A 12,785-nucleotide genomic window follows, 5' to 3' on the forward strand; every position below is an offset into this window, starting at 1 on the left:
ATTGGCCAAGAGAAAATGGAGAGACTGACAGCCTTTGTTACCCTCGGGCTAAAAGATGTGCGAGTTTGGGGATGGGCCGATGTAAGCTGACTATAATTTGAGGGTTTTGCCTTGATTACATAAGGTCAGAGATAGAAACCCTGACATAGCAGGAAGCTTGCTCTCAGACCAGTCTTATTTGGGGAAATATTTTCTTGATGCATCTGGATAACGTCAAGGAATAAGAGGGTGGTGCAAGAAAGAGCCTAAAAGCTTTCATGGGAAGTCAACCTACCTTCCTCCTCAAGCCTTTAGCTTCTGGTTTGCGATTTTTCACCCCAGCAAGTGTTCAATCTCTTTCCCACCACAGAAAAAGTGGTTTTTCTTATCTGCAAGGTGCCTCAATTTAATGGAAAATAGAATCGCGTCTACTGCCCACTCCTTGTTCCAGCAATGTTTTTCTCAAAATAGGAAATAGATAATGTGTAGGCTGAGCGGCTAGAATTAGGTTGGATCAGTATGAAACAGAGAGATTTGTTTGCTTCAGAACAAAATCTCCCACTGCCTTGGCTGGTTGTGGAATCCAGGACAAATACATGGATCCGAAGCTATTGAAATCAAACCATCCTGGGTGGATTATTATAATGATGACCTTCCCCGTGGATTTCCACATGCCCTTTTAACAAAGCCCTTTGTGGCCAAACTGGCATTTCTCGTTAAGGTTTTGAAACATTCTATTTAATGCCTTCTTCTCATTGATTGGGCCCAAAGAGAAAGAAGTGGACTTTCCTATGGAGACAGGCAGACCTTCTCTTTCCTTCTGCTTGTTAATAATGAACTCTCACACAATGCTGTCTATTCTCCTGACATCCATATGAAATTAATCACCTCGAAATGGGGAGGAGGAATGTTGGACGTGTAAAATCATGTGTCTGATGTTTATTTAGCTTCAAAACACACATATGGGTAAAGATACCACCAGATTTATTGCTGCCTAGCCTTTGAATTCTTATTTCCTATCTACCTGTTGGGTAATAAAGACTTGATTTGTTTTGATTGTTTCAGTCCACCACAGAGCAACAATGGAAATGTGAATCACTTTATCTCCAGCACAATGTCAGGACGGAGAGAAGGGACAAATCATTCACAGCATGTATGAATTTCTAGTACCCCTAGCTGAGGAACAGGGCGGGTCCCAGGTCAGAGTAGAGATGACTGTTTCTTACTGGGTAACAGATTTAGATGCCACAGGACTCACAGAACACAAATAAAATGTGTACCTGTGGGAGGAAACGTCCTTCCCCTCCCGAAAATCTCTGCATCAGAAACTCCATTCCCACATTCAAAAAAGATCTCTACTTTGTGAAGTATAAAGTCTACTTCTTTTTCTTCAGGTTGAATGTTAATGTTCTGCCTTGTGACCTTAACTTAATGGATATTCTCAAAACTGGCAGCTTTTCTTTCATGCGGGAAGTAGGAATAATTCTGAATTAAGAGCACCAAAGTAGGTTAAGGATACATTATGTCAGAGGCTGTGCATTGTTCACAAGCAGAGGAAGCCGTGTCATGAGATACAATACAATGAAAGGCAACCGGGCAATCCTGCCAGCCTTTCCAGCTCCCTGACTTCACCTGGCCAGGCCAGAGGTGACGCTCATCAGAACTGTCTAAAATTTGACACAGTTCTAGTGTTTTTCTAATTCTGGAGTGAATTTCATTCTTGAGCATAGTAGATCCTGGCAGTACTGTGTTGTGATCTGTCTACCAGGATCATGCACTCTTTTCCAGTCATTGGGAATGCCCACCGCTTCCCCCTTCTCTTCCCCAGAGTATATCTGATGGCTGCTGCCTTTCCTGGCATGATGGCATCATCCCTCACTTCAAACCGGGGCCATCAATGACGGATGGGTGAGGAACTACAACTGACTAGTCCCTTGCCTCAGAGGATGGGGTGAGAATTTTGTGTGGCGTGAGAGCATAGATCAAAGCAAGACAAGAGTTTCTCAGAAACTATGTCCTTGTTCAGCTCAATCCACTTCCCTCTCTTGTTTCATACCTACGACGAATAGTTTTCCCTGAAGAGCCTCCCCTCAATAAATCTCAACCCCCAGCACCCCTGTCTCCACTTCTGATTCTAGGGTGCCCAGACTAAGAGAGGGAGTTTGCCCCTGCGTTTTCAACTCCCCCGGCCCACTTCCTGATGACTTCAAGAATGTGTTATCTTTGTCACCCAGAACCCTACTCTCAGCACTGTCTTCTCTAGGCGCTGGGATCCTTTGGACGACAGTGCGTTTGGTTTGCTTGGTTTTGTTGACTCCTCCTATGGCGTTCAAGGGACGGAGATAAGACCCTTTTAAGCCAGAGTTCTCGCTGTAGCCTTTATTCATCAGTTTACTCTGAAGAAGTGTGATCAGCATGGATGGAAGTCACAGAGGTTGGAAATGTGAACTCGGTGATTCGTTCCTATTTTCCTGCTTCCAATTGTAGTGACTCGTTTAGCATCTGGCTCTACTTACAGCACTCCATCTGAAGCTGAGCTTTCAGGACAGAGCGATGTCCTGCTGCCGTGGGAATGGTTGCTATGGCTTTTGTATATGGTAATCATCTAGGGAGACACAATAAGGGATTTCTCGTGGACTCAAACAGCCCACCGGAGTCTGAAGTGACATACGTTTCCTCCGTTCTCTGTAATTCAAAGTGTGATTGTATAGATGCCTCATTAAAATAAAAAATTGGCCTAGAGCTTTCTTAATCTGGATGCAAAAATTGCAGATTTTGAAGGTCTCCTTGTATTGTACCAGCTACTGGTATGAGGGTGGTCTGAGTCAGCAATTCAGAGAGTGGTGATTCTAGCTGACAGCCGGAGTCCTCGAGGAAGCGTCAGGCTGACCCTGCTGTTTGGAGGGGAAAACCCCACTGAACTTAGAGGTGCTGGAAAAGGACCCAGAGAACAGAAATATTTCTAAAGTCTGATTATTCCTGTTGGGTGGGCAGGATGTTTGGCTGGTGATGGAGTGGAGAGTTTGAATCCCTCACAGATGTTCAGCCTGCTTTGCTAAGACGTTGACTGAGTCAGAAACATGTTGACAGACTCAGCAATATTACTGATTTCCCATCCAGTGTTGTCATCTAAAGAAATCAGCAAGTAGTTTCCACCACGCTACTTTTTATAACTAATGTCTTCTAATTAATCCTCAAACTTTCTTTCTGAAACAATCAGGTGCTGGCTATTTTCTACTTAGCCATCTTGAGTTTCATTCGTGTTCAATTCCTTTATGTTATAAGTATTTTGTGTGTGTGTGTGTGTGTGTGTGTGTGAGAGAGAGAGAGAGAGAGAGAGAGAGAGAGAGAGAGAAAGAGAGAGAGAGATTTGAAGGATGATGCATATTTTATATTTAATTTTGGAATGGCATATATCCATACCACAGCCAATGCTGAAAAGCCCTATAATTGCTTTTAATCTTATATTTATGGCTCATTTGTGAACATCAGAATTTCACATTTTAAGACTATTTTCCAGGGACTGTTTCAAAAAGGTCACTGCAATTTAAGAGAATGTAAATACCTTTTGTTGTTGATGAATATCCCAACAAAAAATCTTGGAATTTGCTGTTTACTACTGAGAGATAATTATTATAACTGTTTATACTCATGTTTAAAACCTCACTCCACCCCATATGATTTACACACTCAAAAGAGTTAGATAATCTAGAAGTATCTCAGAAAAATTGGTATTTTATATTCCTGTTTGATCCGAGGGAAGAAACAATTGGTTAGCCAAAAGAAAACAATCATTTCAGAAAACCTGAATTATGTCCTGCTCTTTTCCTGTTGACTCTGATGCACTTTAGGACTGTCTTCAAGTGAAGTATCGATGCTTAATTTTTGAAAACATGACTAGCACTGCTTGCTTTTAAGTTTATTATCAGAGGAAAGAAATACAAGGGTGAGTTTCTTAGCTTACATGTTAACATACTGTATCATTGGAATATTTTGTTCTCTAAGCTTTATATTTATAAAATTTATTGGTAGAAAATCCAATAAAGATTTGGAATTTTAAAGTTCCATGAGAATAAAATATTGACCAATTATTTTAAGCATCTGTAGTAACATTTTTCTGAGCGTTAGAAATAATGAGGTTAAAAAAATTAGTAATAGAGAAGAATGAGGCAAAAATATATGTATTGCTCAATAAATGGCTATGTCATCTCTCTGGGATCATTAAGTATGTTGGTCTAAAATTTAATCTTTTCTTTCATTCCATTTTCTTAATTCTTTCTTATCCATTTCCAGCAATGAACTAGGATTTCTTAATCTAGAATTGGATCTCAAATGTCATTATCGGTCCTAATTTTTAAAAAAAATTTGACCAAGTAATTGGTGATATATGACTAGACTAATAGTTCAGCTCACTAAACCAGATTAATAATTTGTGAATTAATAATTATATTTTTAGCTAAAAGTATGACTCATACAAAAAGAGACCACTGATATAATGGAAGTATTGTTATTGTTTGTACCATCAAGTCGGTTCCCATTCGTAGTGAACTGATAAATAACATTATGAAACTTTGCTTGCCTGGTCTTGTACCATCATCATAACCATGACTATGTTAGAGACCTTTGTTGCAAGTACTGTGTCTATCCACCTTGAGCGTCTTCATCTTGTTCTCCGACCTCCTGTTTAACCAAGTACAGCTTCCTTCTCGGGAGATGGGTCCCTTCTGATAGTATGTGCAGAGTGAGTAAAGCAAAGTTCTGCCCTATGATTCTTGCCCTGTCTCCTCCTAGACAGCCCTGTTGTTCCTCTGTGGTTGATTTAATAGATTCTATGACACTGTAATGCAAAGTGTCAGTTCTTTCTCCGGCTTCCTATTTGCTTTTCTGGCTTCTGCACACACAAGAGGAGAGTACAAGTACCAAGGGATGGGTCCCATGCACTCTCCTCATAAAAGTGACACCTTTGTTGGGAACACTTTAAAGAGGTCTTTTGCAGCAGATTTATTCACTGTAATATGTTCGTTTGTTTGTTTTTATTTGTTGACTGCTGCTTCCATGTCTGACCACTTGTCTGTGAGTTTGTTGTATTCTGGTGGCTTGTGTCTTGCTATGATGCTGGAAGCCAAATCACTGCTATTTCAAATACCATCAGGATTACCCAAAGTGAAGGGTTTCAGCACAGCTTCCAGAACAGACCATACGGAGGGAATAGGCTGTCCATTTTGGAAGAATTAGCCACTGAAAAACTTCTACCTGGCGGCAGAACACTGTCAGATGCTGAAAACCTCATGAATAACAGTGGCACCGGTTAGACACAGTGCCATAAAATGAGCCCTCCAGAAGGAAGGCATGTGAAATACGGCTGAGGAAGAGCTGCCTCCTCAAAGGAGAGGCCACCACAAGAGGTGGAGGGACTAAACATGTGAGGACATTCATTTGCTGTTGGGGCACGACTTAACCTGAAAAGAAACTGCTGTAAACATCTGATAATAATTGGAATTTGAAATATACTAAGTATGAATCTAGAATAATTAGAAGTGAAAAATGAAACAGACCACTTATGGGTTGATATTTTAGGTACAAATGAGTGGAAATGGACTGGAATTGGCCATCTTGAATCAGACAGTTATGGTTGCCAATCCCAGGAACTACAAGTTCAAGAGAAATGGTGTCATGTAAAAGGAAATCCAGTCAATTCAACTATTATTGAAATGTATGAAGAAGCATGTAGCATCAGGATTAGAGGAAGGTTCATTAACAACCTGTACTATCAGCTAGAACAAAAACATTTGCTATTGTTAATTCATTAAATGAATCAGCTACACCTGGATAATTGAGAATTATCTTCAAGCCAGAAAAAAAATTATCCTAGGATAATAGCTAACAACAACAACCCCCCCAAAAATTGCAGAAATCCCCCAAAGTCAGAAGGCATTGGCAACAGAGGGTGATGATTACTTTATTGTGTACATAAAATATTAGCTAACTTAAATCCCTCAGATTCCCAAGCCATTTCAGGTGAGATCTACTGTCGGGCGACTGAGAAAGGGTGGAAACGTTAGTGGAAACTGACTCTTCCACAAGGATGCTCCTAGGACAATCCCCGTGATAGTCTCTATGGGTCCTCTGTTTATAGAACATTTCCCTTTGAAGAAAGTGTTACATACCCAAGTGAGGTGAAAGAAAGCTTTTGAATAATGAATTAAGTAGAACAACATATGTATTTGTTTACTGTTCAATCAGGGCATGTGCATATTCTTCACAGCAGTTAGGAACCCATGTCTCCCTGTTTCTTATGGTCAAAATCCTGCCAACTGGCTAATTTCCTATCTTCCACCATGTGCAAATGAGGTATCAATGCTGTTATTACTCATCATGCCAGGGATCTTTATATTCTGTTTGTATCAAAAGAGTATAGATATTTTTGGCTCTGATGTTTTTAAATACCATTTATTCATGCTGGTGACATCATTCCTCATGAAGCCGTATCAGCCATCCATCTTGCTCTCCATGAATATACTGGTTTCCCATGATTATCTCACCAACAAAGGTTGTTACTGTTTTCTTGATGATCTTCACAAATACATGTTATATGCAATATATGCAGGAAAATGTGAAGGAAAAGTTGTTTACTGGGGATGTTAAATGTACTATTCAGAATTTTATAGTGTAACAAAGAAAACGAAAACTTCCAAGTATGTCTTCTCTTGAACCCTAGGCTGGGCTCACTGCATGTCTAGAATGTTATGTCTTTCCATGTTGGCAACAGCCTTGTCTTTTACCACCTCCACCGTGGGGAAGATAGGCAAGGCACTGCCAATTCCAAATCATCTGAGACACCGGAGGGGAACCTAGAACATTTCTCGGAAGGTGCTTACGGGCACAGAGTTCCCTGAGGTGAAGGGCCAGGGGAGGGTCCCTGGGTGCCTGGGTCTACGTGCAGTACTGCTTTCCCGTTTCTTGATAACAGTTCATCTCACCACAACTTTACCTCACACAACTCTAAGTTTTAAACAGCTTTAACTGCTACTAAACTACAACTAAAAGATCTTCTTCCATGTTTCAGAAGTTGTGACGGTTAATTTGACGTCACCTTGCATCTATGTAAGAAGTGTAAGGGTGGAGTCCAACCCTCCAAGTAGGTCACAGCCTCCTGAGGGTGTGGCCTTTCTGTAAGAGAGACAGTGAGAACTCTCTCCTTCTTCCCCTTTCCCCTGTCTCCTCCAGAGACTCTGTGTCTCCCTCCAGGGGTGGCCCTGGGCGGGCTGCTGACCCTGGGAGCCATCATAGGAGCTGCCATGTGCCTTGTCACGTGCCCACTGACCTTGGATCCATGTGACTGTACCCACAACCCGGGGTCTCCCTACTCCGTGAGTCACCTTTCTTTGTCATTGGCCTACAGCTACATATGTCTCGAGGGCTCTGGCTAGCCTCCGGCGTACGGACTTGAGTCTGATTGGGCTGGGCTGTCTTCTCGATGTCAAATTACTTCTTGATATAGAGTTCCTTCTGATTTTGTCTCTTTACACAGCCCGGCCTAACACAGTCGGCAGCTAGCAGATCTGTGGTTTGGAGCCTTTTTCTTTTGCAATGTGGGTGATTTCAAGAGATTTGAAGAGCAAGTGACTATGTTCTCCTCGCATTGAGATAACCTTATTAGCATCAGTATTATGTGTGAGAGTCCATTACCCTTTTACAGCAGTGAGCTGAACTTGGAAGAGAACACTCATGCAGATTCTTCACATAGAAAAAGCTCACGGGAATGGAGGCCGTTGGTATTGCTTACTGTGTTTTCATTTAAACGAATGAGAGCCGAGCGACTTGTCACTTGGGTGTAAAAAAACCCTTGACTATCTGAGTGTGGCGAGAGCGTCAGGACTCACATGTTGAGTAGTCAAGCAAACCTATTTTTAATGTCTAGCCTCATCCAGAGAACAATGAAAAGCAGTCAGAGTCTCTGTCATTTTGTACTTAGAAGAAACAGATATAAAAGATCGGTATTCTAAAGCCAAAGATCAAACATTGTAGTTGAAGAACTTTAAGGTAACAATAATCAGAAAGAAACGCATCTTTTGTGGGAAAAGGCCTGGTTCTGTGATGTGACGGTTGCCATGGAGAAAAGCCGTGGTGAAGGCGGGCAAGTGAGAGCGAGAAACTTTATCCCTGCTCGGAGAGTCGGGGAACTCCTAGCTCCGATTTAAATATAGATCTTCCGGGTTTCCACTTTCTTCTTAAGTTCCTTTGCTATTAGTTCTTCACATGCGTGGGGGTGTCATTGAACATTTTTAGGCCTAAATTGATTACTTCAGAAATTACTTCAATTTCTTTAGAGTGAAATTAGTTGATTTGCAACCAATACAGGGTCTGTTGAAGTGCCTCTTTGCTCTTCCGGGCAGAGCAATGAGTCTGACGCCAACTCTGTCCACCAGTTAGAAGGTCCTGGGGAAAAATCATCTTTGTGTTGGGGATGGTTCCTTGTTGATATCTCTGCTTAAACTATGTAGCTGTGAAGGAAAGAAAAGTGCATCCCATCCTTGGAATAAAGACCCACATTTGCTGTTAAGGAAAGCAACTGGTCGGTCAATTAAATTAGAAAAACCTGATGTATTAGGGGGTGCACAGTAGCAGCTGTTGATTTAAATGTAAAGAGAAAATAGAGATGGATATGCATCTTTGCCCTCTATCAAAAGAATACAACAGAAAATGGCTGGCCACCCTTACTGCCGGGATTTAAGCGCATAAAAAGGAGGATAAAACCAGAAGCCAACCTCCCTGCCCTGGAGTGGAAGATGACTCCGGGTGGCCCCCTGTGGACACCTGAGCCCCGAACTGGGGAGCAGACAGCCCACTCTTCCTTCTGAGGAACTGCTGGTGGTTTTGACTGCGGGCCATTTATCCCAGAAGGAAGATACAGCTGCCTTATTTACGTCTAATTTATTATCTTTTTGTATGATTTAGATTTCCTTACCATGTTCTGGTGTGTGGTAGGCAGAATTCTAAAGGGATCCTAAAGATTTTCTACCTTCCTGGTGTCCATGCCCTGCATAATCCACTGGCCTGTAAATCTGGTGGATTTCGCGCCCACCATTAGGTTAAGCTGCTCACAGGAGCCTTTTAAAGGCACTGAGTTCTCTGCCTGCTCAGCTGATGGAGGGAAAGAAAGACATTCAAAGTGCCTGATGGGACATGCTGTCAATGAGCTGAGGCAGAGTGGGGCCACATGGTGAGAACTGTGGGCGCTCCTAGGAGCGCCGAGCATCGGGTGGATAAAGCCAGTGCGCAATAGGGACTGAGTCTGACAACAACATTCGGCCGGAAAAAGGAGAAACCAAAAAGGGCTAGGAAGCAGGTTGTCCCTGAGTAAATGACATGGGTAGTCACCTCTGACGTCTTGTTGCTGCCCTGTATTTCTACGAAGGAGAGGCCAGGCATGCCTCCACCCTCCTTCTGTCTTTTAGCCTATTTTTAAAAATCATTTTTATTGGGGGCTCTTACAGCTCTTAATATATTCCATACATCAACTGTATCAAGCATATTTGTACATATGTTGCCATCATCATTTCCAAAACCTTTTCTACTTGAGCCCTTGGGATAAGCTCCTCTTTTTTCCCCCACCCTCTCTCACCCTCCCACCCTCATGAATCCTTGATCAATTATATATTGTTATTATTATTTCATATCGTACACTGTCTGTTACCTTTTAGCCTATTTTACAGCAATCATTCACACCCACCATTGGTCTCACAGAACTCTACTTCTACGCTGGGTTCGATAATTTGATGCCATGGCCACACAGCCCTCACAGACAATACCCATAAGGGGTTTCCAAGGGAGGGTAACAGGTTACGACAAGTCAGGATCAGTAAACGGAAAGGATCCGGGCATTGCAGCACCTCTCCTCAGCAAGTAGCGAAAGCTGATTCTAGTCCTTCGCCTCTCAGCCCTTGACCTCTGCCATCATGGGTCAGGAAGCCCATCTGATGCTCTGGCTCAGGCTCACAGTCTCATTGCCTCCATGCGGCTCTGCTCCATCTCGAGGTTTCCTTGCCTTGGTCTCCGGTGCCAGCCTGGCTCTTAGCTCTGCCCCAAGGTCCCCGTGCTGCAGCATCTAGTGGCTCTGGTTTCGGCCTCTGTCACCTCAGAGAGGGATCACAAAGATGCTCTTTGGTGGCTCTTCTTCAGGTGGTTTCTGAGCCAATACCCCAAGGAAACAAAGGGGGGTGGATCGGTTCACACTCTTGGCTAATGTGGAAACTTAATCCCACCTTAATCCTATCCAATAGTATAGCTGAGATCTCCCTCCAAAATGGTGTTATAACCACAGGCATAAAGGCTAGAATTTATAAAATTTACATACAGTATTATGCCTCTAAGGGCCACGTATTAAGTAATAGATGACATTTTTTCTCCAGAGCCTCCAACAAGAATTCATTCCAATCAACACCTTGATTTCAGTTTTGTGAAACTCAAAGCCGGACATAGTCATCAAGTTGAACTTCTGACTGAAGAGAACAGTAAGTTGACGAAGTTATGGTGTTTGATACTGCTAAATTTGTTTCAATTTATTACACAACAATAGAAAGTGAACATCCTATAATATTTTTAAGAGAAGGCTCAATTTAGCATCCAAAAATTGAGCTTTGTTCTTTCCCCTTTGCAGCTCATTACTAACAATAAAATAATAAGGAATTGGAGAGTTGGCTGGCAATTTGACTGTGATATATGTCAGCGCAGAACACAGCCTTGTTTTTTGTAATTTCTAAGGTCTCCAGGTTATTGATAGAGGTATTTTTCACCTGGAATATCAAATAGGAAAGGGATAGTTACATCCCATGTTCTGTGCTTGAGAATATCAATTTCTGTGACATTCAGATAGGAGCTCTACTGGTGTATTGGCTGATCCTTGGATTGCTAACTCTAAGGCAAGTGGTTCATGTCTACCAGCTGCTCTGAAAGAAAGATGCAGCTGTCGGTTGTCTATACCCATAAAGACATCTGGTCTCAGATACTCTCAGAAACCGTTCTATATTATATGGTTGCTATGAGTTGGAGTTGACATGATAGCAGTGGGTTTCGGTTGATATTTGGGGACGCAGTAAGTAACCCACAGGTGGCAATGCTAATGACAAGGGGTGGGAATCTCCCCTTATAGGACAACCCTTCTCCAGCGCAGTGGGCTACCCTCTCTTCAGGGCAGAAATTGTGCAGCATTCAGAGTAATCCTCTTACAAAATCAGCAAGAATACAGAAGGAAATTCCCTACAAGTACTGGCTAAGATGTTTTTGCATCTTATGTTTCTCCAAGAAGCCTTTTGAGCTTCATCTCAAGGCAAATTCAATCCTGTGAATAGCTTTCTGTTTGGGGGTTTGCACCTTTAGGTGAAGAATCAGAACCCAAGGGCCTTCTGGTCCACAGGACAGAGGTCACCAAACCATACCCAGCCAGTGGACATTTAACTTTGGCACGCACAATGCTTAACATGGTTTGAATTAGTTGCCAAAAAATTACAACCGGGAGATGTCATATAAAAAGAAATCTGAATCTGGGCTCTGATTTCCCATTTGACAACTGGAGTGGGGTAGAAGCTGCCTGTTTAGCTTAATTCAGGGAAGCTCCTGGAGTACACCTTGTCTTTGTGGAAATTAAAAAACAGGCGCTGACTCCAGGTGGGGATCCTGTCAACTGGACACATTGTCTCCAATTCAGACCAAGTGCTCAGCTGCTAACCGAAAGGTCTTCTCTAAGGGGGTGGATAGGAGTCAGAATGGACTGTCAATAGCCCGGGGCTTTGGGTGGCCACCGTTGCTTCATCATCTTTGAACCAGTTTGTTCTGCAAGCCCACCAGGCAGTTTTCCGTTGGGACCACTGCAAAAGCCTTTGGGGAAAGTAGCTGCCTGTGGCACAGGGCTTGATGAATGAGGGCCGGCCTCGAGGGTTTTCTCTGATTCCTTGCCAACAGAGATGGAAGAGACACTAGCATTTGCTTGACCTACTTCTGTTTTTTTCCCTAAGAAGACAGCCACAAGATTTCAATGGAACTATAGTCAGAGACTAGTTTTCCATAGCCTCATGGACCACCTCACTTCCTGAACCTTCACCCCGCGCGCCCTACCTCAAGGCGGATTTGCCACTTGTTCGTGTTTTTGCAGCTGTGTGAGAGGACGAGTCCAGTCAGGATATAATGATTTCCCTAGTCTGACATAAAAATTCACTTAAAGAGTTTGAGACAGACTTCATGTTCCACCCTTGAATTAGCCGATGCCAGTTGACAGCTTGCCCTTATTAAACCTTGGCCCATAGTGAGCCCTGAAGCTACTGACAAGAGACAATGCCAGGGTGCTTGGGAGCTCTGTGTGGCTTTAGCAAACCGGAATAACCCTAGCTCCATGGCTCTCCCGTACTGCGTGTTTTCTTAGCATTGCCACAACTATCGTCATAATCATTTACAAAAAGCAGCTCTGCGTGTGCTGTGGTCAAGGGGAGACTCAAAGTGAAGACCTACTGTCTGCTCAGAGAGTTGGGACAGTGGTGCAGAACTAAGCACCGTGGTGGGATAGAATTAGAAGCCTGCTTTCGTGGGGGCGTGACTTTCCAACTGGGATGGAACACTGCCTCTGCCGCTCACTAGCTACGTGAATTTGGGCACGTCACGTGCGCTCTGTGACCCTCAATGCAATATGAGTTAAATTATAACGAAGAGCATTTAGTATGCGTGAGGACTCTGCACTCACGTTCGTGAGTCCCATAGCCCCTCTTTTCATCTGCCTGCTTGGAGGCTCTGAGCCTCCAAACTCTCAGCTTTCT

The sequence above is a fragment of the Echinops telfairi genome, unplaced genomic scaffold, assembly GCF_000313985.2.
Source record: "Echinops telfairi isolate 266 unplaced genomic scaffold, ASM31398v2 ScPeMD7_3;HRSCAF=10, whole genome shotgun sequence".
Classification (NCBI taxonomy): domain Eukaryota; kingdom Metazoa; phylum Chordata; class Mammalia; order Afrosoricida; family Tenrecidae; genus Echinops; species Echinops telfairi.